Source organism: Miscanthus floridulus, chromosome 9, assembly GCF_019320115.1.
Source record: "Miscanthus floridulus cultivar M001 chromosome 9, ASM1932011v1, whole genome shotgun sequence".
Taxonomy (NCBI): Eukaryota; Viridiplantae; Streptophyta; class Magnoliopsida; order Poales; family Poaceae; genus Miscanthus; species Miscanthus floridulus.
Window position 1 is genome coordinate 102,456,781 of NC_089588.1, and position 25,480 is coordinate 102,482,260.

At 47.5% G+C, this 25,480-nt stretch overlaps 1 pseudogene; it reads left to right on the top strand.

Moving 5' to 3' along the window:
- The first annotated feature begins 1,917 nt into the window (after positions 1–1,917).
- LOC136480441 (serpin-ZXA-like) lies at positions 1,918–24,375 on the top strand (annotated as a pseudogene).
- The last annotated feature ends 1,105 nt before the right edge of the window (positions 24,376–25,480 follow it).

Below are 25,480 nucleotides of genomic sequence, written 5' to 3' on the forward strand. Positions count from 1 at the left end.
ACATTTATCCAGTGACTTGAACGTTTCGCCACAAAAAAGTATACATTGGTTGGGGCATGCATGGATTTTTTTAACCCACATTGTCAATGGACTTATGACCTTCTTCGCTTGGTATGTGTTGGTGGGAACTGAGTTTGGTTGTGGCAGCACCCATGACAGGAGATGTAATAGATCATTGAAACTACAGTCTGACCAACCGTACTTAGCCTTCAGGATGAGCAGCTCAAGCATAAAACGTAGCAATGTTCAATGTGTCGGACAGTCCTTTTCAACACCATACACAGTCTCCTTCGATGATTTTGTCACCCTTTCTAAATTTTATAGACCTTTCGGGCTATTTAGTAAAATCTCTTGTCAGTGGCTCGAATCATGTCCTCCAAATCATCTTCATCCCCGACACGTGCTCCACCATCATTATTGGCACCACCTTCATCGTTACCATCCCAACCACCAGCATCACCACCTTGTTCACTGCCAAACTCAAAATCCATTCATGCATCAAGCTATGCTGAATATTGGGACAGGGATTCTATGGTTTCGTCGTCGTATTCGTCCTCATCCTCGTCGTTAACAATAACCGTTTCACCATGATGAATCCACACTATGTAGTCCTCAACAAATCCTCGCATAATCAAATGTGATCTAATGATAGTCACATCTGTCCATGCCATACGGTTCTTGCAATCTTTACCTGGGCAAATAATTGTATCCTTATTCTCTTTCAATGTCGTTGCATGCTTCTTTACGGCTTCAATAAATTTATCCACCTCTTCATGGAAACCTGCCTTGAACCTTAACGAACCATACGTCCAAGAGTTCCTGTACTCCATCTTTTATAACAACAACAAAACAAGCATTAAAGGGCTACTTATTCATATATATATAAATAAAATAGATTAATAATTACTTAAGAATAATTGTATATACTTCAGATATATATGAATATAAATCTAATATAATTACATGAAGCATACAAACACACCATGGTAGAGGAAAATTAATTAATGGTCTATTTATCCATAAATAATTAAAATACATATTTATTGATTACAATAAACAATTTCAAAGACAACAATTAGCAACAATTATACTTTACCCAATATCTTTCATACAAACCCTAGTCTAATTTCATCAAACATAAATTTGCAAAAAAGAAATTAATAAAAAAAACCAAACCCTAGATCTAGATCCACATGCACATGAAACATCCATAAAACTAACTAATTGTTCACTAAAATCAAGAAACATGGACCAAATAAGGGTATGATCTTGTTCTCCACCCTAATTTACCCTAGTACATTTAAAACTTGGGTCTAATTTGCTTCATAAGTAGCTCAAGCACCATAGAAGAGAGAGAAAAACAAAACTCTAATTACTCACTAACCAACCAATAAAACTTCAAAAAAAAGTATGGAATAGCATTTTCTTACCTTCTACAACCTCTCCATCAAAGGATTTGAGACCAAAACCTTCTCCCCTTAGTAGAGCAATTTTTGGGAGGTGCCCAAGGCCTCCCCACCTTTCTTTCACGGGTTGGAGTGGGTGACCCGAGGAGAAAGAAGGTGCTGCAGCTGTTTTATATGTGGGTCATTTGTAGGGGCGGCTGGTGATTGAGCCGTCCCTACAAATCGGAGCTATATATACGGGGGCATTTGTAGGGGTGGCTCAGTCACCAGCCGCCCCTACAAATAGCAACTGTAGGGGCGGCTGGTGATTAAGCCGCCCCTACAAATCAGACCTCATTTGTAGGGGCGGCTGCTGTCTGGGCACCCGAGCACGCCACTGTAGGGGCGGCTCCATCATCAGCCGCCTCTACAAAAAAAAAAAAAATTGAACCGTTGCTAAAAACTGTTTTTTACTTAGTGACCGCCTGACCTCGTCAAGTTCACCGCCGACCATCCCTTCACCTTCTTCATCATGGAGGAGCGGTCCGGGGTGATCGTGTTCGCGGGCCATGTCCTTGATCCGACCAAGTGATCGGCTTCAAAGATAAACTCAGTCCAACCGACAATACGTTTCTGCAACGACACACGCTGCTTAAAACTGCTTGAATTGCTTAGTACTAGAAGTGTTTTATTGCTATATACCTGGATTTCTTTGTTTTGTTTTTTTCGTTTCGTGCCTCCATCTTGTTTGTAGGCTGAACTGAGTTCATCTCTGAAACTCAGTGGTCTTTAAGAAAACACTACTGAGTTTCAGAGATGAACTCAGTTCAGCCTACACTTTCAGAGATGAACTCAGTTCAGCCTACACTACTACTCTTCATTTCTGCAATGACGCAGACTGCTTGAATTGCTTAGTAGTAGTAGTGTTTTATTGCTATACTGGCAGTGGGCTAGTGGCAGGCCAGCACACTCGTTAGTCGTTGCGTTGCCATTACTACTGAAATTCAGATTCTATTTGCACATGAAAACGAACAAGGTCATACAACACTTGAAGAAAGGAGCACAGACTGCATCACCATAGCTATATATCCTAATTAACAAGGCATTACTGCTAAAGCTATTACAATCATGCTCAGGAGGGAAGTTAATCTCCTCCTATACTTCCTGGTATTGTCTGTGCTGCTTGTATGTAATGCAGACATCGTTCTCTCTTTGCGTTCAGTTTCAGAGGGGATGCTTTGCAGGATGTGTTGTCACAGCTCTGTAGTAGCAGAAGGTCCTGATAATCTTCATTGGACAGTGTCTCGGCCCTCCTAATTGTTGTCCTGTCCTGCAGATCAGTGGTTTCATTCTCATCCTTCATCTCTTCAGCCCTGCGTGCGGTCCGATTGAAGAGATTGCAAATGTTCAGAAGAGGCCACTAGTTCCTTATGATCACTTATCCAGGATCTGTCGACCTGATGACAATAAGCCGTTGTGCATTGTGTCAGCAAAAGAAGGATACAGAGCTGCAGGAGAGCACCAGGGGACAAAGGCGGCGGAGGCCACGAGAGTGGCGACAGGCTCAGTACGGTCGTATACGTCCATTGGGCTTGATTCCTTTAGAAATGGGCCAACAATATTGGAAAGGTAAAAAAAAAATATTTTACCTCTCTTGCAAGTTCAATTCACCTCCATCGATTTTAAAACTGGATTTTTAGATTCCCTCAATTTTTTAAACCGTCCCATTTACATTTTTGGACATTTTAGAAACGGTTCTAGCTGGCGTGGCGCCACGTCAGTGATCCTACGCGATGCCACATCAGCTACAATAGAGCTAAATTGGGCTTCGTGATAGTTTAGAGAGGTCAATTAAAAATTATAAAAATATTTTTCAAAAATCTATTCAAAATTTTTTCTAGAAAAAAGTATTTAAAATAAAATTAACCTTAGTAAATTCATAGAAATTTTTTAGCTCAGAAAAATATGAAATCAATTTTAAATTTTATCTAAAACCATGCTCTTTGTGTTTTCTTCCTTGCTTAAAATTATTTGCATATTATATAGTCATCTAAAATCTAAAACCGGGCTAAATATGGAACATAGCATGTAGGCCAAGACGAATTCTTGTAGATCGAAGCGTGAATCATTGTACAACTCACCATGCAAACCGTAAACAACGTCTCCTTAACAACATCTTGATTAACCATCAAGACATACACACAAAATTCTAAATAAAAATATAATCCAAGTTCTAATTGCACATCAACAACATGTATGATGTTGTTAGTCTACCTATCAAATAGTCAAGTTCAACATTGGAGTTTATAACTTAATGACAATGAATTTTATGGAATCAAATATATGGACACCCACATCCAAATAGATCATATCCTAAGTGCATCCAAAACATCTATAGACCACTTCAACTTTGGATTATCCAAATCCGCTACCGCTTCTCTAATCTTAACCCACTAGTTTATACTTTCTTTATCCCTGAATAAATAGACTCCTAGAGTTGTCTTAAATCAAATTTTTTAAACTTTGACCAAATTTTTAGAAAAAACGTTTGGATTCATGGTATTAAATTGGTATTATTAGATTTACCATATAATATATTTTCATAAGGCGCTCATTTTATGACATAGATGTTATTTTTTCTATAAAGTTAGTCAAACTTAAAAAAGTGTGACTGGCACAGATTCTAGGAATTAATTTATTTGGGCACGGAGAGAGTACCGTCCCAAAATAAGTGTTGCTATGGTATTCATGCGGTCAAACTTTGTTAAGTTTGACTAGGTTTCTAGAAAAAACAATATTAGCAACATTTGTATCTCCAAATTAGCTTATTATATATGAAAATAGATTCAACGATCTATCTAATGATACTAATTATGTACTATAAATATTAATATTTTCTTGTATATAGTTGGTCAAAGTTACAAGCGTTTGACTCCTTAGGAAGCGATAACAATATTTATTTTAGGACGGAGGGAGTAGTCTATATTTATAAACTTCCTATCTCCTAAGATAAGAGTACTTTTGACGGCAAAATAAGAGTACTTTTATCATTCAAATTTATCACATACTAATAAGTATATTTTTGGATCAATGACCCTGTTTGTTTCGCTGAAATTTTGGCTTATGCTGATGCTTATGCTAATTTGTTGTGAAAGAAAAATATTTTTCATTCGCTGAAAAGTACCGCTAAAGTAGTGGTGCAGAACAGGGCCAATCAAACAGCATCTAGCACTAGTAGGCATTACTATTTTTATTTTTAAAGTGTAAATATTATATACTAGTACATAATTTTTAATTTTCTTTAAATATTGATCTCAGGAAAATGTATTTATCTTCTGTGGAGGTAAATTCTGTTTTTATAGGAAGCCAGCACAGAGTAACAAAATACACGTCCGTCAAACGACACGACTCCTCGTCTCTCATTTCGATCATCTTGCCGCCGCCGTCGCCGCTGCAACCGCAGCCCGGGACGGTCAGGCGTTCCAAGCGCTCCGCCTCGCCAAGCACCTCGTGCCTCCGCCTCCTGATGCTGAGGACTCAACCTCCGCCGCCGCCGCCGCCGCCACCACCACCAACGTCGCGTTCTCGCCGGTGTCCGTGCACGCGGCGCTGGCACTGACGGCCGCGGGCGTGCGCAGCGCCATGCTGGCGCAGCTGCTCGCCTTCCTCGGCGCACCGTCGGCCGAGGAGCTCGTTGACTTCGGCCACCACATCGCGGACCGCGTCCTCGCCGACCGCTCCGGCGCTGGGGGCCCGCGCGTGCTCTTCGGTGGAGGCGTGTGGATTGACGCCGCCCACGGAGGGCTCACAGACGCGTTCCGCGACGTCGCCGCCGAGGTCTACATGTCGGAGGCGACAACCGTGAGATTCGCCGAGGAGGTATAGACAAGCTGCTTTTGCGTTTTATTTTCCCTCGTTCTATAGCATGAAAAACAAAAGGATGCCACAATTTCCCAATTGTTAGTTTGTTACTAAGAATTCAGATAAAAATGTTGCTGCTAATTTTCGGATGGTTTTGAACACAAGTTGTCAATGAGATAATTGCCTTCGCATCTTCCAATTTACACAGATTAGCAGCTCTGCCTCTTTTTCCCTTTCGATGTCACAAAATTGGTTAAAATTACGGCTGACATGGCAACTTCAAAAAATGAAGAACCTGATTTAGGTGTTGTTTGGATTTAGTGACTAAAATTTAGGAGGTGTGTCGGGAGGATATTGCATAGGGTGTTTGGATACTAATAAAAAACAAATTACATAATCCGTCAGTACTCCACGAGATAAATTTTTTAAGTCTAATTAATCCGTCATTAGCATATGGCACTGTAGCACCACATTGTCAAATCATGGACTAGTTAGGCTTAAAAGATTCGTCTCATAAATTAGTCGTAAACTATGCAATTAGTTTCGTAATTAGTCTATATTTAATACTCTATGCATATGTCTAAACATTCGATGGGATAGCGACTAAAGTTTAGGAGGAGCAACCAAACACCCTCTTAGAGGATATGTTGTGGAGATTAGTACATCACTAGTTTGAGAATCTAAGCCGAATCTTGCAAGGTACTAGTTCGAGGGGAAAAAGTCCCTAGCGCTTTCAGCACCCTAGCGCCCCTGACGGCATCCTCGCCGCCACCTAGGCACCGGCGGCCCCCACCTCGCCCTCCCCCTCCCCTCCCCTCCCCTCCCCTACCCACCACCAAAGGCACCATTGGAGCAGGCGCTGGTGCCCAGCCACGCGCGCCTCCGCGGGTGCCGACCACGCCGCCGTCGCCGCCAGGCTCTGCCACGGCCCCTGCCCGCCTACAGCCCGTCGGATCTAGCAGCCCACCAGCGGCAGACGCCGGATCTGGTGGCCCAACGGCAGCAGGCGCCGGGATCCTTGCCCCCCTAGCTGACACAACCGCCCGCGGCCTCCACTAGCACTGGGTTGCGCATGGCGCAGCCGGCGCCGTAGCCCGCACCTACCACCACCGCTCCTCCGCCACCTCCATGCTCCCTGCCCGCGCACATGCCACCTGCGCTACCGGGGCCAATGATGCTGCCACCGCTGCGGTCGCCTAGCACGTGGGAGCCGGAGCTAGGGTGAGCCTTGCCTCCGCCGCTGCTATCGTCATCGCCATGCCAAACGGGCCTAAGTCCGGCCCTTTGTGGCCTGCCGTGGTGTCACCGGCCGCCCCTGCTCCTCCTCCCTCTCACCGGCCGTGGCACCATTCTTCCCACGATGCTCGAGAGGGCGCACGAAGTATCGTCGGTGGGTGGATGACGACAGCGACGAGACCAACGATGAGGACTCCTTTGACTTCTCCGATGCGGACAGCTCGCCTAAGGCTCCCACCTACATCGACGTCATTCGCCAGAAGCCCCATCCAGCGTTGCCTCCGCCTGTACGGCCATGGCTGCGCTCCATCGTGGTCCAAGGCCATGATGGTGCCGCCACGGGGACGGCTCTAGGATGCGGCAGAGCAGACGCTGGGTGACAAGGACCGATGCGAGAAGGCGGAGGAAGTGAAGCCGGCCGTGCCCACAGCTGGTGCATGGCATGCCGGCTCGGCCAGTCGACGGTCGTGTCCCTGCTCGTCAACGCCTCAGCCGTCGTGGATGGGTCTCCATCCTTGACGTCGATGGGTGGAAGGAAATCCTCCCTCCGTAGAAGACGCGGCCTGTGGCCGCCCCAGAGCCTCGTCGTGGCCGAGAACAGCTACCGCAGACCAAGAACATCCCCACAGTGTTTCGCGGCAGATGTTTGAACTACCTTTCCTACTCGCACCGAGTAGCGACTTGCCGGTTGCCACGACGTTGCCTACGCTGCCAAGGATTCCGGCACCTCGCTAGGGATTGCAAGCGGTCTAGGTCGGCTGTGGTGTCGGTGGACAAGGGCGGTGACCAACGATGGCACTATGCTCATGGAGACAACCCACCGGCTTCCCAGCATGCACACCAAAGCGGTCCAGTGACCTCAGATGGTGCCGCGCATGGTGCTGTGGGGGGTGCCAACAACATCCGTCGAGGACACCGGTAACGCCGAGGCAAGATGGCAAGGGAGATCAACATTGCCGTGACTGTTGTCTACGTCGACAACGCCGTTACTTCTACTGCTGCACACTGCTACCTCGAGTCAGACCCACTCATGGTGGCGCTGAGCGAGGGCGTTGGGCCACCTACTTGGGGTGACTCAATGCTCGATCAGCTCGCTGCCTCGCTATTCGTGAGTTGGTCAACGGGTGTACCAGCGTTTGGATGCGTGTCTACTCTGACAGCTGCCTCTCTGGAGGTTCAGGCATCTTTGGCAGACACACCCTACATGCATACACATCCAAATTTAAATTCAAATGCATTCAATACGGTTGTCTTTTTACTTTAAGAGCTCCATGACATAAGCGTAACCTACGTATAATAGTTTATTGAACTTAAAAAATGGTAATCCTGAAATGAAACCCTGACAGGGGGCGAGTGGGGATAACTTATGCGGGATAAGTTGTCCTAGCAGGATCGCCTGGATAGGGGTCCTATGGGAGATACTAGCCTCGGTCACTTAAGGGCTGGTTCATAGGCCATCTCACCTAGTGAGACTTTACGTACAACCACACATCTAATATGGTAGACTTGACTCCACACCCCGTTAGATAGAAGTATAATTTCTACTAGGAGGCCGGTATAGGCAGCGGAATATTAGGAGAAGGTACGGATACTATGTGATCTTCCGTGGCCCAGTTGGCGTGGTTGCTATGTGATCTTCCACGTTAAGCCCCTTGAGTTTTGGCCGCATTTGAGCCCATATTGTTGTTTATTATGATGATTAGGTATCATCGGCACTGTTGTATTGGGATGATTTGGAATCGTCCGAAATTATATGAAGGGACGATGTGGTATCATCCGGGATTATGAGATGGGACGATTAGGTATCCTCTCGAGATTAGTGTGTTTCCAACCCCTGAGAAGCCGTAGAAGAGTTGTATGGAAATCTAAGATCACATACTTTCAGGTACGGGATTTCGTTAGGCCTATCCCGTCTACTGATCATGGATGGGATTGCGTCTATCATGTGGGGAAACTTGTACACCTCTGCAGAGTTTGATGAACCTATTCGAATATCCACCTCCTTGGAATGGGTAGATGCTGGGATGAGATCACCTATGATTAGCTCTGCTTTTATGTGTAATGAAACTGGTAATGCAACTTGGAACTAACTCGGGGACTAGTGGGAATGGAAATGCTCCGCTAGGATTCAACCCCTAAAGCAGAAGGTTCGGACATAATATTAGGAATGGATTGGTTAAGGAAACACCATGGCAATATATCTTGTAGTGACAGAGCAGTAACCCTAAGAAACCACAATGGAATAAAGGTAGAATGTCACCCACAAGCCCCAAAAGCAGAACCGATGGTTTGCAACATACAAGCAACAACTATTGAAGAAGTACCAGTCATATGTGAGTACCCCGATGTGTTCCCGAAAGATCTACCCAGAATGCCACCAGACAGAGACTTGGAGTTCAACATTGATTTGATACCCGGAACCGACCCAATAGCAAAGAGACCCTACCGAATGGTAGCCAATGAACTAGAAGAACTAAAGAAGCAACTACGGGAGCTACAAGAAAAGGGACACATTAGACCTAGCTCGTCACCCTGGGGATCACCAGTTTTGTTTGCAAAGATGAAAGATGGCAGCCTCCGAATGTGTATCGATTATGGGTCGCTAAATGAAGTCACCATCAAGAACAAGTACCCTCTACCAATGATTGATGACATATTTGATCAGTTAAAAGGTGCCAAACACTTCTCCAAGATAGATCTGAGATCAGGCTACTATGAACTAAAGATTCGGCTCAGCGACATACCAAAGACCACATTTGTAATCCACTATGGGCAATATGAGTTCACCGTAATGCCGTTTGGACTGACCAACGCACCCGCATATTTCATGAATTTGATGAACAAAGTCTTTATGGACGAGTTAGATAAGTTTGTAGTAGTGTTCATCGATGATATTCTCATATATTCAAGAAGTGCTGAAGAACATGAACAACATTTGAGAGTGATATTGAACAAATTACAGGCACATGAGCTATATGCTCAATTCCACAAGTGCGAATTTAGGCTACAAGAGGTCACTTTTCTAGGACACATTATCACAGCAGATGGAGTAAAAGTAGACCCGAAGAAAGTTAAAGTTGTATCTGAATGGAAGCAACCGACAAATATAACAGAGATTATAAGTTTTCTCAGACTAGCAGGCTAGTACAGGAGGTTTATTGAAGGATTTTCAAAAATCGTGAGACCCATGACCGCCCTCACCCAGAAAGGCAAGGAACTAAGTGGGAAAAAGGAACTCTCTTGAATCAAGGTGGATGAGCAAGGAAAGTTATGGTATGAAGACCGAATATGCGTACCCCGAGATGAGACCCTTCGGAGACTGATATTGGATGAAGCGCACCACTCCACATATTCTATCCACCCGAGATCGACCAAGATGTACATGGACCTCAAGCAGAAATATTGGTGGAACAGGATGAAAGGGGATATCACAGAATACGTTGTCCGATGCGATATCTGCCACCGGATTAAAGCAGAACATCAATGACCAGCGGGATTACTACAACCACTGCATATTCCAGTATGAAAATGGGACGAAATCAGCACGGACTTCATAGTGGGACTACCCAGGACACAAAATGGGAATGACTCAATATGGGTTATAGTGGATCGACTAACCAAGGTAGCACACTTCATTCTAGTAAAGGTTGCGTATCGAGGAGACAAGTTGGCACAACTATACATAGATAACATACTTCGGTTACATGGGGTACCAAGCCGAATTATTATAGACAGAGGGACTCAATTCACCACACGATTTTGGAAGAGCCTACACAAAGCCTTGGGAACATGTCTAGATTATAGCTTAGCTTATCATCCACAAACAGATGGACAAATGGAACGAGTAAACCAAATACTGGAGGACATGTTGCGAGCGTGTGTACTTACATATGGAAAAGATTGGGAAAAGAGCCTATCATTTGCGGAGTTCTCCTACAATAACAGATACCAGGCAAGCCTAAAGATGGCACCATTTGAAGCGCTATACGGAAGAAAATGCCGAACACCATTAATGTGGTCCGAGGTTGGAGAACGAAGCTTGTTTGGTCCGGACATGATCTAGAATGCAGAAGAGCAAGTAGCCAAAGTCCGAGAGAATTTGAAAGAGGCTCAAAGTAGACAAAAGAGCTATGCCGACACTTGACGAAGACCATTGGAATTCCAACTAGGAGATTTTTCTTATTTGAAGGTATCACCCATCAGGGGCACTCGAAGATTTCAAGTCCGGGGAAAACTAGCACCGCGGTACATTGGGCCATACAAGATCACTAAAAGGATTGGAGCCGTAACTTACCTCCTAGAACTACCCTCAGAGATGTCAGATGTACATGATGTGTTTCACATGTTGCAGCTAAAGAAATGCTCGAGAGTACCAGAGGAACAAGCACCTATAGAGGAAATGGATTTATAGCTAGATCTACAGTATCAAGATAGACCAATCAAGATCTTAGACATTGCCACTTGACAAACGAGAAGGACAGTAGTAAGATTTTGTCGAGTGCAATGGAGCAATCATATAGAGGCAGAGGCCACATGGGAAAGAGAAGATGACATTAAGAAGAAATTTCCCTACCTATTTGAGGATCCGTTCGAATCTCGAGGACAAAATTCTTTTTAAGGGGAGTAGGTTTGTAACACCCTAAATTTTTGACCTAATTTAAAAATCACTAAAAATTTGAACTGCTAAAAACTCGCATGGGAACTAATAAATACCGCTAGCATAGGTGCTAATTTATTAGAAATAGTTTCACATAGGAATAAAACCTAATGTGTGTTTTGTGTGAAAGAGTGTTTGCTTGCTTGTGAACATATGGTGGTACACCCTACATGCATACACATTCAAATTTAACTTCAAATGCATTCAAAACAAGTGCATAACGAATCTTGGAAATGGAAAAAGATTTGGAAAATGAAAAAGGCCACTTAGGCTCATTCCTCCCTCCCTTCCCTTCTTGGCCCGCAATAGCAGTAGCCGTTCCTCCTCCTCTTCCTCCCCCCTCTGCATGGGCTGGCCCATCACCGCCACCCGGCCCATCCTGTGCGCGCCCACGCCCTCCTCCTCTATCATTCGCTGACAGATGGGGCCCATGTGTCATCCCCGTCTTCTACCTCCAGACGACGGGAATACCGCGTCATGGTGCCCACCTTGGTCACGCCACCATGCCCACGCCCCGCTCACCCAGCACCATGCGGATAAGGCCAACCGCACTCTCGTGAACCTCCTCGGCCCCACTGACGCTCCTCCCCTCCCTTCTACTCTCACTATGCAACCATCGGCACGCCGTGCCATGGCCGCTCCCCGCCAACACCACCATTGGTAGCCGCCAAGCAACCCCCACTGCATGCCACCGCACGCATGGGTATGGCCGCACTGTGGCGAACCGACCAAGCTAATTTGAGCACAAGCGCGCGCAATGGTGGTACGCGCGGTGAGAAAATATCTCGCCGACTGAACCGCCATTGCCGGCTTATAAATAGGCTCCGTTAGTGACGCTCCGTCCTTGCCCTCCTCACTCTGAGCTTTGCTAGGAGCTAGAACATCCCATCTCCCCCTTCTCCACTCTCCTCCCGAGCTCTAGCTCGTTTTCCCCACATCGGAGCCGCCATCGCCATTTGAGCCGTTCTTCCCCTCTCTCCTTCTCTATTGCATCCCGAGCCAATTGGTGAGGCAGGTGAGGCCTAGAGCCTCCCCTTTACCTTCCGCCATAGCTAAATGATCGTCCTTCGCTCTGTGTGGAGCTGTCATCGAGCACCGTGCTCCGTCGGGCCGCCGTGGCCGACCACTACTGTCGGTAGGGCTCAGCTAAGCACTCCCTGCCACCCTTGCACTCGCCTCACACTCGCACCCATGTACACATAGCTATTTAGGCTGGTTAGAGCCTCTACGACCAAGTTCACCATGCGCCACCACCGTGTTTCCTCCGACGAGCCGCCACCGCCGCCACAGTCCTCCCCGGCACCTAGATCACCACTGACGGCCGTGGCTTGGCTTCCCAAGCCTCGTCCACCACCTTACCACCCACACTGGGGCTCGGCCTCACCGGAGAAAATGCTTCGGTGAACCCATCTGGCCACCGTCTCCCCTCTCTCTCTCTCTTCCCTCACTGTCAGGTGGGACCGGACGGTGACACCGTTTTATTAACGGTCATCACCATCCGTTACCCTTCCCCCTCTCCCTTTCTTCCTCTGACAGGCGTGCTCACATCCATGACGTTGTCACCCCACGGCCCCACCAGTCAGCCACCATTTTTTTAGATAATGGAACAAAGTTCCAGACTCTACCATCCGTGGATGATACACAGCTGATAGTCATAGAAAAACACCAATACCATAAGGCTTACACGTCCAAGGAAAGAAACAAAGTTCAGCCCAACTAGTGGGCACGGCGAACAAAGAAGAACACTAGGCTTGAATATGATTCATGAAGTTCCAGCCGAACTTCGCGAAGACGGCCATGATCAACGTCTCCCATCTTCTGCATCCCTCAGAGAATAGTGGTCCCTCCTCTTTGTATAGCATGGACCACTGTTGTATCCAATACGTCGTTCTGAAAATTACCTGCATTGATGTATTAGGTTTAGCTTTGTTAAATACCATATCATTTCTATTCAACCAAATCGACCAACACAGTGCCACAGCTCCTAGCAAAATTTGGTTTCTAAGTTTTAGGCTTAGACCATGTAGCCGGGAACTTAGCATATTGGCGAAATTAGCAGGAGGTTGAATTCCATATGTGATATGCACGGTATTCCAAACAAAGCGTGCAAAGTAGCAGTCAAAGAACAAATGTTAAATAGTTTCAACCGAACTACAAAAACAACATTTGACACTTCCATGCTGGTTGCCCTTGGCTAAATTATCTTTTGTAAGGGTTATCCCTTTTTTTAGGTACCACAAGAAAATCTTAATTTTTTTAGTGGTATCTTTAATTTCTAAGGAGGACTTTTGTCCGAGGGAACACCCTCTTGGATATAAGTTGAGTACATGGATCAGACGGTGAACAGGCCATTCTTAGTGAGATTCCATCAAAAAACATCCTTGTCATATGTGAGATGGACTTGTACTACTTTTGACACTAGGTCGAGCCAAGCCATTCGGTTTGTATTAACTAAACTTCGTCTAAAAGACACATTAAGTGGAACAGATCTAAGGACGTTTGCCATAGTATCATCTTTGCGCCTCACAATTCAAAATAGGCTAGGATAAACCTCACTAAAAGGTTTATCACCTAACCACACATCCTTCCAGAATCGTACTTGTTCCCCACTTTGCACTATAAAGGTGCCACAAGATAAGAAATCATCTTTAGTCTTCATAAGGCCACTCTAGAAATGTGAGTCCCCGAGCCTGTGATGTACTTGGGTTAGTGGTTTGTTAGACAAGTACTTTCTCCGTAGGAGGTCTTGGCAGACTCCATCCTTATTTACTTGCTCAATAGACATCTATTTTGAAGGTCTAGATTAAGTATTCCAAGGCCACCAAAGTCTTTTGGTGTGCAAAGAATACTCCACTTGGCAAGCCAATATTTCTTTTTGTGTTCGTCACATTGCCGGAAAAAACATGAACGATAGTAATCCAATTTCTGTAGGACACCCCTAGGGACTTCAAAAAAGGATAACATGAACATGGCTAAGCTAGTTAGCACTGAATTAATGAGGACAAGTCGTCCCCCGGCTGAAAGTAGTTTACCTTTCCAACTACAAAGTTTTTTCTGGAATTTCTCCTCAAGATAATTTTGTATGAATCATTGGGATGCCTAGATATCGGAAGGGGAAACTTCCTAGTCAGCACCCAAATAGATGAGCGTATTCCTGTTCACAATCCTTTGCTTCGCCGTAGCAGAAGACTTCACTTTTGTGAAAATTAATTTTCAATCCTAATAGTTGTTCAAAGGCGCTAAGGACTAGTTTTCTCCCTTGCCTACGGTATGTCATGATCCGCAAACAAAATGGTGTCATCCACATATTGCAGGATTGAAAGACCATCAACGACTAGATGTGTAACAACACCTCTAATTTTCTCCATTAGACTTAGTCTGGAGAATTAGAGTTGTTAACATATCTGCCACCAAGTTAAATAAGATAGGAGATAGGGGATCTCCCTGTCTTACTCCTTTCTTGGTCTAGAAATAATGACCCACATGTCGTTCACTTTAATGTTTACACTACCACCCTTCTCAATCTGATCTATCCAACCACACCATAAAGGTGAGAAGCCCTTCATTCTTAAGGTTTGCTGAAGAAAGGACCATTTAACCTTGCACTACTGGAAAACTGTACTTTGCCGAGTGCCTGAGACTTTGCCGAGTCCTTTTTATCGGGGCACTCGGCAAAGCAATATTTTGCCGAGTGCCGCACTCGGCAAAGCAATATTTTGCCGAGTGCCGCACTCGGCAAAATAAAGCACTCGGCAAAGGTGGCTTTGCCGAGTGCCGCGGCACTCAACAAAAGTCCCACTCGGCAAAAGGTGGCCGGCCCGTGACGACGGCCACCTGCCGTCAGATTTTGCCGAGTGCCTAACGGATGGCACTCGGCAAATTTTTTTTATTTTTAAAAACTTATTTTGCCGAGTGCCAGCCCCAGGCATTCGGCAAATTTTTTTTTAAAAAAATATATATTTTGCCGAGTGCCGGCCTTGGGCACTCGGCAAATTTTTTTTTAATTTTTTAAAACTTATTTTGCCGAGTGCCAGCGCTAGGCACTCGGCAAATTTTTTTTTATTTTTGAAAATCAACTTTGTCGAGTGCCCCCTGGGCCGGCACTCGGCAAATTTTTTTTTTTTTTTGATTTTGGCCCAAATTTTTTTCTGTGGCCTTGTGATAGTATTTCAAACTCTATTTTAAAATTTGGGGGCAATTTTGACATTTTTGATATATTTCATTAGTTTATTTCGTTTCGTCGAATTTTTTGGGATATTTCAAATTTGAACTGCAGGTACATGGAATAATAGACTTTGGTCATCCAAAAATTGATACTCATTATATTTAGGGTATGTTTAGGCCATATCTAGGAACTCACATGAAATTTCGAGCATCTCGTTGACGTAACATGTCAAGGTACTTGCCGAAAATGTGATTTTAAATTATATAAAATGCAAACGAAGTCCAAAAATCATGAAACTTGTCGAGGTGTCGTGTTATCGCATGTGGAGGCTATGGTAAAAAATTGTGAAGGTTTCGAGCAAGTTGTGTCGTCGGATGCCAAAAACCCAGCCATCTCCACATGTGAGCAAGTTGTGACGTCGGATGCCAAAAATCCAGACATCTCCCTGGCCTGCCAGCGCCGCCACCCCCGCTCCGCCGCGCCGACGCGCCCACACCGGCGAGCCCCCGCCACCGTGCGCCCCCGCCCCTGCATTGCCCGCCCCCGAGCACCCCCTAGCCCGGCCGCACCGCCCGGCCGCGCGGCTCCCCGGCGCGCCCACGCCGGCGAGCCCCCACCACTGCGTGCCCCCGCCCCTGCATCGCCCGCTCTCGAGCACCCCGCAGCCCGGCTGCGCCGCCCGGCCACGCGGCTCCTCGGCGCGCCCACGTCGGCGAGTCCTCGCCACCGCGCGCCCCCGCCCCTGCATCGCCCGCCCCCGAGCACCCCCCAGCCCGGCCGCGCCGCCCGGCCGCGTGGCTCCCCGGCGCGCCCACGCCGGCGAGTCCCGGCCACCGCGCGCCCCCGCCCCTGCATCGCCCGCCCCCGAGCACCCCCTAGCCCAGCCGCGCCGCCCAGCCGCGCGCGCCGCCGCCGCCGTCCGCGCGTGCTGCCACCGCCAGCGCGCTTGGCTGTCCTCCCCTACACGCGCTGGCCCCGCGCGCCCCCGTGCTCCCCTGCTCTTGCCGCTGGCTTGGAAGAAGGAGGAGGAAGTAGCAGTAAGAAGAAGAAGGGAGGAAAAGAAGGAAGAAGAAGGAAGAAATAAGAGGAGAAAGAAAGAGAAGGAAAAGGAAGAAGGAGAAGGAAAAAAGATAAGAAAAAGGAAGGAGGAGGAGGTGCCTCGGCCGTCTTCTCCGCGTGCCCGTCCCGCCGACGCCCCTACCGTCACCGAACCGCCTACAAGCGTGGGCAAGGTATATCCACCCTTTCTCCGCTTGTCGGCCTTCGTGCCGCTGTGCTTATCGGCCTTCGTGCCATTTGTGATTGTCGGCCTTTGTGCTGTTGTTTTTTGCACGTTTTGGAAACCTCCCCGTGCAGGGGAGGTGCTGCCGAAATTTTGAACTTATAGTGTCGTGTTTCTTCTTTTGTAGAGCAGGACCTGTCGAAGGTGACCCGGAGGTCCCCGATCGTCTTTGTCGGCGTCGCGGGTCTGCCTGCACTGTGTCGCCTCACCATTGCGTTGACTTGCCACTGCCTCGCGAGCCTGACTTCACCGACACCCTAGGTATAAATCATCTCTTTTTCCGCTTGTCTGTCGTCGTAGATCGGTGTAGCCTAGTTAGGCATCTCCCGTCCGAAAGAGATCTTTTGAGGTATGCAGATCTTTGCATATCTACGAGCGTTTCTGTTTTGGATTGTCCACGTTTTTTGGACAGCCCGCGGATGCATAGATGGGTTAGTTTCCATGGTCCGCTCCGGTCCAAGACGGTGTTTCGGCATCACCCCCTGTTGTTCTCTGAATACACACTCTCCCTTGTAGGACGTGGTTCGGGAGAACAGCAGGGAGGTGCTGCCGAAATTCCATCTCGGATAGGAGCGGAGCATGGAAACTAACCTCATCTACGGATCCGTGGGTGGGATTAGGACCTATCCTCACCTATTAGAGAGTAGGGACACCGCGTAGATGCAATTGATGGTGACTCATATGTGCTGATATGTCTGTTAAAGGATGGAGGACCGTGAGTGGATGTACACGCTACGGAGAGACAAGCACGATTACGACTTGCTGTTTATAGTCAAGGTCGAAGAATTCTTACAGCATGCATTTGGCGAGAGTGCTGGAGGCCATTCTCTAGTGGTTTGTCCGTGCAGCGGTTGTGACAACAGAAGAAGGAAAGATAGGTTAACCATGGGTAAACATATTGTGAAGTTTGGATTTACTCCGGGCTACCACCGGTGGATCCACCATGGTGAAGCCGATCGTATCAGGGAGGAGGTGGTGAGACCACGGCTCAAGGCTTTCGATGATGATGCCAGGGTAGTAGACATGCTGGATGACACGCACCAAGCTCAGTTCACTGAAGGACGTGACAAGGAGGAGATGGAGGCTGCCGCAGATGCCTTCTACCTAATGTTGGACTCGGCACAGAGATCCCTTCATGATCATACTAATGTTTCTCAACTGGATGCCATTGGTCGCGTAATGGGGTAGAAGGCCGAGTTAAACCTAAGTTGAGAAGGCTTCGACAAGATGGTGGCCATGTGGAGCGATATGCTACCGAAGACACACATTATGCTGAAGAACTTGTACGAGTCAGAGAAGCTCCTTCTTACACTTAAGATGTCGTATGACAAGATACATGTGTGTCCGAAGGGGTGTGTCCTATTTAGGAAAGAACACGCGGATGCAAAGTACTGCCCGAAGTGTAAATCCTCCAGGTACGTGGAGGTAGACTCAGGCGATGGCCAGAAGAGGCAGCTTAAGATCCCCATGAGAGTCCTACAACACCTTCCGTTCCTGTCGAGGCTCCAACGGCTATTCATGACCGAGGAATCCGTGAAACAGATGACATGGCACAAAAATGGCACACGATACAATCCTGAGAAGATGGTACATCCATCCGATGTTGATGCATGGAAGTACTTCAATTTGCGGCATCCTCTCAAAGCAGAGGAGGCTCGTAATGTACGTGTCGCGCTGGCAACAGATGGGTTCAATCCATATGGCATGATGGCTGCACCATACACATGTTGGCTCGTGTTCGTCATCCCCCTGAATCTCCGCCCCCCCCGGCATCTCCTTTCAATGGCATATCGTGTTCCTGTCGTTGATAATCCTTGGACACCCGGGGAGTAATATGGGTGTCTTCATGGAGCCTGTGATAGATGAGTTGATCGATGCTTGGGTCAAAGGGGTGTGGACATACGACCGAGCTACGAAGACTAGCTTCAAAATGCACATCTAGTACCACTACTCCCTGCACGACTTCCTGGCATATGGGTTAATGTGCGTCTGGTGTGTTCAGGGGAAGTTCCCATGCCCAATATGCAAGGAAGCTATGAGGTTCATATGGTTGAAGAAGGGTGGCAAGTATTCGTCGTTCAACAAACATCGTCAATTCCTCCCTCTTGACCATCCATTCAGAGAAGACGTCAAGAGCTTTACGAAAGGTGTCAAAGTGACAGACCCTAGACCACACTTGAGGACTGGGGCGGAGGTTTGTGCTCACATAGATGCTCTCGTGCCCAATGAAGATGGTGGTTTCATGGGATATGGTGAGCAACATATGTGGACTCATAAGTCCGGCTTGATGAGGCTCCCCTATTTCGATGACCTCCTACTGCCCCATAACATTGATGTCATGCACACTGAAAAGAATATCGCCGAGGCACTTTTGGCAACGCTCATGGACACTGACAAGTCTAAGGACAACCCTAAGGCTAGAGTGGACCTGGTGACGTTGTGTGATAGGCCAAACCTAGAGATGCGGCCTCCTGCAACAGGAAAATAGTGGAGAAGGCCTAGGGCCCCCTATGTCTTGAAAATCGATCAAAGGAGGGAAGTACTTCGATGAATCAAGAATTTAATGTACCCTGATGGGTATGCAGCGAATCTGAGCAGGGGAGTGAACTTAGAGACTCTATGAGTCAACGGGATGAAGAGTCATGATTACCACATATGGATTGAGCGCATACTTCCGTCGATGGTTCGAGGCTATGTCCCTGAGCATGTCTGGCTAGTGCTGGCAAAGTTGAGCTACTTCTTTTGCCAGCTTTGTGCCAAGGAGCTATCTTCGACCGTCATTACAGAATTGGAAACTATGGCACCTGAGTTGGTCTGTGAGCTTGAGAAGATCTTTCCACCCGACTTCTTCTTGCCGATGCAACATCTGATTGTGCACCTCCTGACCGAGGCACGGTTGGGGGGGGCGTGCAGGCCCGTTGGTGCTATCCAATCGAGCGATGTCTAAAGACTCTTCGCAAGAAATGTACAAATAAAGCCAGAATTGAGGCTTCCATTGCAGAGGCAAGCATTCAGGAGGAGGTTGCAAACTTCACGACATCCTACTACAAGCCGAACCTTCCTAGCAAGCATAATCCACCCCCTCGTTACAATGCTGGCGAAGTTGAATCGACCCTCAGCCTTTTCAAATGCCAACTAGGCAGTGCAAGTGGATCGACCCCCAAGAGATTGGATTCAAAAGAGTGGCGCAGAATCACGCTATATGTGTTCACCAACCTTGTCGAGGTTGCGCCATTCATTAAGTAAGTTCTCAACGAACTTGTTTCAATACGACATCACTATTCTGTATCGAACCCCATTGATTCTCTTTGGTACAGGGAATTTGTTCGTCAAGAGTGGCATCAATCAAGGGATCCTACCCCGCACGAACATGATACCCTTCTTTCAGAGGGTGCGGGAGCTGGGAGGCCTGATTTCATTTCTTGGTTCAAACAAAAGGTCGTACGTTCGTCGATATTCCTTAGTAGCTCGTACGTTCCAATAGTATGACGATGTATCATGCTTGAGCTTGCAGGCGCAAACCAATGCGTCCATGAGTGACGAGTTGAGACAGGTTGCAAACGGCTTCAAGTTAAGGGTGAAGTCATATACCGGTTATGACGTGAACGGATATCGCTTCCACACGTCAAGACACGAGCAGACTCAGCCCGGTCGGAAAACCACCAACAGCCAAGTTTTTACGTCGGGCACTAATGGCGTCGAATTCTACGGAATAATTGAGGAGATCTATGAACTTGAATATGAGGGCCGGGTACCTATTACTCCTGTCATATTCAAGTGCCACTGGTTTGATCCTGCACGAACGAGATGGACCCCTCATCTTGGGCTGGTCGTGGGACAGGTACAAGCTCGGCTCGGATGACGAGCAGGACAACAAGCAGGAGCAGGTTTTGGCAGACTTTTGGATAAGTGTCTCACAACATAGCTCAATACATCTCCTCCATTGCTTAAGTCTTTTATTGAAATAATGAATGGATACATCGTGTTTGTATGCAGAGGTACTTCAAGGCCGAAGAAGGTAGAGAGACCCTAGCGGATCAGACGGCACACAGAGCCTATAAGAAGTACGTCGGCGACATGATTCATGAGGCGCGACTCTAGGCCCATGTCGACTACTATAGGTCCATCAAGAAAGAGCCCCTCAACAAAACCGACGCAAGAAATGTGGCGCTGACCAAGGAGCAGTACCTTCATGTAGGTGAATAATATTGATTCGTTTTGAGATTTAGTAGGTCCAGAATTGATCTTCTTATATGTCAAACACTTGATGATGTGTAGGTGCCGGCCTCATGGTGCATGTCGCATAGATCGGCATGGTCGAGGATCGTGGACAGGTACCTTGACACGGCGTACATCGCAAAGCACGAGCAAGGCAAGCGGAAGCGGGCACTGAGGACCGCTCCAACTCACCACCAAGGCAGCCGCAACCTCCCTGCATTCAAGCAGGCAATTGTACGAGATGTCATTTATCAATTCTAACGCTCAATTTTGCCTGATTTATAATCATCTTGCCGTCTTTCTCGTAGGAGGTGGCACACCCGAACGTGCCGGTGTCGGAGTTTGGGGCATGGGCTGTGCCACACATGGGCCCGGTGAAATCCGGTGTCGTCTTCAACCCGAATGCCCCTGCCTAGGCTTACTCTGACCCGAGCGTCCACGCTAAGGTCAGAGACTACACGGAGGCAGTTAGGGCGCTCTGTGGCTCAGATCACAATCTGAGCACTGAGCCCCTTGAGACAGAGGTGATCGTGAGGCTGGGGCAAGGTAGGAAGCACGGGCGGTTGTGGATTGCCGACTCCTCGAGCTCTGCACCCTCTCTCTCCGTCGTGAGGGCACGGAGCACGGCCAGAAGCCTTCCCATACGTGCACGGCCTACTCCAACACTGTCGCGGGTCGACGAACTTCAGGTAATTCCGGTTTCACTCGTCGTACATTGAACGTTACACACATTGATCAGATTTGCAATACTGAAACATGTGATTGAAACACTGCATGCCGAGCTGGCAGAGACAAGGGAGACACAAGCGCACCTGACCGCAGAGCTGGAGGCCACAAAGAAGCAGATAGCGGACATGTATCAGATCATGCAAACCATCGGGCAAGCATCGGGTGTCCAAGTGTAGTTGCCAGCTCCAGCTCCGGTTCGACACTTCACTCCTGTGAGTATGAAAGTTTAATGCGTTCGTGCCGTTGGGATTGTCGGCCTTCGTGCCATTGTGATTTTTGGCCTTCGTGCCGTTCGGATTGTCGGCCTTCGTGCCGTTGTGATTGTCGGCCTTCGTGCCGTTGTTTCTTGCAGGTTGGAAACCTCCCCGTGCAGGGGAGGTGCTACCGAAATTTTCAATTTTGAGTGTAACACATGCAATCTCTTCTCTTTTGTGCAACCTCCGTCGGCGGGTTCAAACAATCCCGCTAGCGTGTCACCGGCGGCTGATCATGTCAACCCTTCGCCGCAGTCCGGTCCTTCACCGCTGTCCAGGGGGCCACACCTGCAGTTTCCGTCGCCGCATTAGGGATGTTGAACTTGTAATAATAAACTTGTGATGTTGAACTTTGGTGCATTTGTGATGGATTTTCGATGGATTTATTAAATATGCGTGTGCTTGTGATATATATATTGTCGGTTACAATGGAATGTAAAAAAAAATTGCAATTCTCGGGGTCTTTGCCGAGTGCCATGGGCAAGGCACTCGGCAAAGTTTTTTCAAAAAAAAAATTCTTTGCCGAGTGCCTCGCCACGGCACTCGGCAAAGTATTTTTTTTTTAAAAAAATCCAGAAATTCTTTGCCGAGTGCCTAAACAGGGACACTCGACAAAGAAATTATTTAAAGAAAATAAAAAAAAACTTTGCCGAGTGTCTGGACAGGGGCACTTGGCAAAGTAATTTAAAAAAAATAAAAAAAAACTTTGCCGAGTGCCTGGGCAGGGCACTCGGCAAAGTACTTTTTTTAAAAAAATAAAAAAAACTTTGCCGAGTGCCTGGGCTGGGGCACTCGGCAAAGTAATTTTTTTAAAAAAAAATTGCCGAGTGCTGGGTCGGGCACTCGGCAAAATAACCATTAACGGCCGGCGCGCAACGGCCGAAAATATTTTGCTGAGTGCCGCCCCAAGCACTCGGCAAAATTGTTTTTTATTTTGCCGAGTGCACCGATAAAAAGCACTCGGCAAAGACCCTTTGCCGAGCAGACTTTGCCGAGTGCTACACTTGGCAAAGCCTTTGCCGAGTGCAAAGGGCTCTTTGCCTTACACTCGGCAAAGCCGCGGCCTCCAGTAGTGTATTGTTATAGGCTTTCTCAAAGTCTTGCTTTAAAATAACTCCATTTAATCTTTTGCTGTGCATCTCGTGTAAGGTCTCATGTAGGATAACCATCCCATCCAGAATATTTCTACCTTTCATGAAAGTCGATTGAGAGGGTTGGATAACCTTTTTTGCCACTAGGGCTATTCGGTTAGTCAACACACCTTGGTGAAAATTTTGAAACTGACATTGATCAGACAAATGGCCCGGTATTGTTGGATTTGTGTCGCCTCTTTTTGTTTTGGTAACAACGTAACTGTACCAAAATTTAGACTAACAAGGCCTAAGGTACCCTTGTGAAACTCTTCAAAATGGGGCATAAGGTCCCCTTTTCAAAGTGAAGACTTGGTAGAACTCAGCCGGTAACCCATCTGGTCCAGGGGCTTTGTTATGCTCCATTTGAAAAATAGCCTCTTTGATCTCTCCTTCAGAGAAATGAGCCGTTAAGACCTCATTTTCAAGCTGTGAAGATGATACTGTGATCCATATATGATACTGGAACCAGTGAGGTGGAGGTAACACATATATATTGTGATCCATCACGCAAGTTCATTAATAACACATACATGCATATATGATACTGGAAGCCTGAGGCCGCTGTGAAGATGATCAACTCGTGGGTGAAGAAGGCCACTGACAACCTCATCGACTCTGTCATCTCCACCAGCGACATCAACGCCAACACCGACCTCGTGCTCGCCAACGCTGTATACTTCAAGGGCCCGTGGCTGGAGCAGTTCAACCACTTCACGGAGCGGGGCACGTTCCATCGGCTCAACGGAGACCTCGCCGAGGCCTCATGACGAGCAGCATCAGGTGGCAGGACATTGCTTGCATGGACGGGTTCAAGGTCCTAAAACTCCCTTACGAGCCTGGCGCCGCACCAGCGCTGTGCACGGAGTCCGGTGCAGGGCTGCCAGCTCAAGCGCCGCCGCGGGCATGGCGACGCAAAGTCCAAGGACACGCTCTCCACGGAGGTCAACGAGGGCACGCAGTACTCCATGTTCATCTTCCTCCCGGACGCGCGCGACGGCCTCTCGACCATGGTGGATATGGTCACCACGTCACCATCGTACCTGTACGGCATCTTGAACGAGATGGAGAAGAAGCTTGTCAACATCAAGCTGCCCAAGTTCGAGATTACCTTCAGCTGGAGTGACCCTCAAGCACGACCTTAGCCGTCTGGGTCTCTCGCTGCCGTTCTCGCCGGAGGCCGCCGACCTACGTGGCATGTGCAATGGGGACGATGACATCGTCGCCGGCACTGCACGCCGTCCGACGTTCCTGTCCAAAGTTGCGCACAAGGTGGTGGTCAAGGTGAACGAGGTGGGAACCGAGGCGGCCCTGGTCACCGTGGCCATCCGTGGTGTCGGCGGGCCACCGCCTGGCATCGTCGAGTTTACCGCCGACCATCCCTTCACCTTCTTCATCATGGAGGAGCGGTCCGGGGTGATTGTGTTCGCGGGGCATGTCCTTGATCCGACCAAGTGATCGGTTTCAGAGATAAACTCACTCCAGCCTATACCACTACTCTGCATTTCTGACTGCTTAAAACTGCCTCAATTGCTTAGTTGTAGTGTTTTATTGATATACTTACTGGCAGTGGCTAGTCGTTACGTTGCCATTACTACTGAAATTCAGATTGTCTTTGCACATGAAAACGAACAATGTCATGATAACACTCCGTGTAATTACGTTGCTATCTGTCCTAATTGACCAGACATTACTGCTAAAATAAGGAATGTTAATTTCGTCCTATATTTGCTGGTCTCAGCGCTAATGTTGTTGCCCTGTCCTGCAAATCAGTGGTTTTCATTACTCATCCTTCATCTTTTCAGCCTTGCTGTCTGATTGCAATTTCTGATATGACTACTACAGAAACGTTTTTTTAGGGGCGGCTTGTAACCCTTTGTAGGGGCGGTTTTGCTAGCCGCTCCTATGAAGGGGTTGCTACAAATCGCTGATTTATAGGGATGATTCCCAGAATGCCCCTACAAATCGATTTGTAGGGACGTCCGGATATTGAGCCGCCCCTATAAATCAATTTCCAGAAATCATGAAAAAAAGGACAAAAAATAGCAATTTTTTTATCCGAGGAGGTCCCACCGGCAGCCACACACACCCCCACTCTATCGTACGTAAACTCCTCTACCACTACACCTCACGATCACTTGTGTCTACATTTTATTTTGGTTCCCCACATATTATACAAAACAGAGCATAAATTGGTTATTTGAGGCCCTAAACTAATTCAAATGAAAAAGTTGTCAAGTACAAAGTTTTATAACTTTTCGAGATCTACAACTTTCATTTTGATAGTTTCTCCATCCGAGGTCACTTAGGCCCCGTTTGGCACGGCTCGCAGCGGCTCCGGCTTATCTGACGAAATCACTGTAGCAAAAAGCCGGTTTTCTCTCTCTTACTTTTCTGTCTCACTGTAGCAAGCGGGGGGAAGCCAGAAAACCGGCTTCTCCGGCTTCGGTGAACAGTGCCGATGTCAGTGAGAGGGGAGGAGAGGAGAGAGAAAATCGGCTTTTGCTACATTGTTGCTACAGTATTTTGTCAGAAAAAGCCGGAGCCGCCGCGAGCCGTGCCA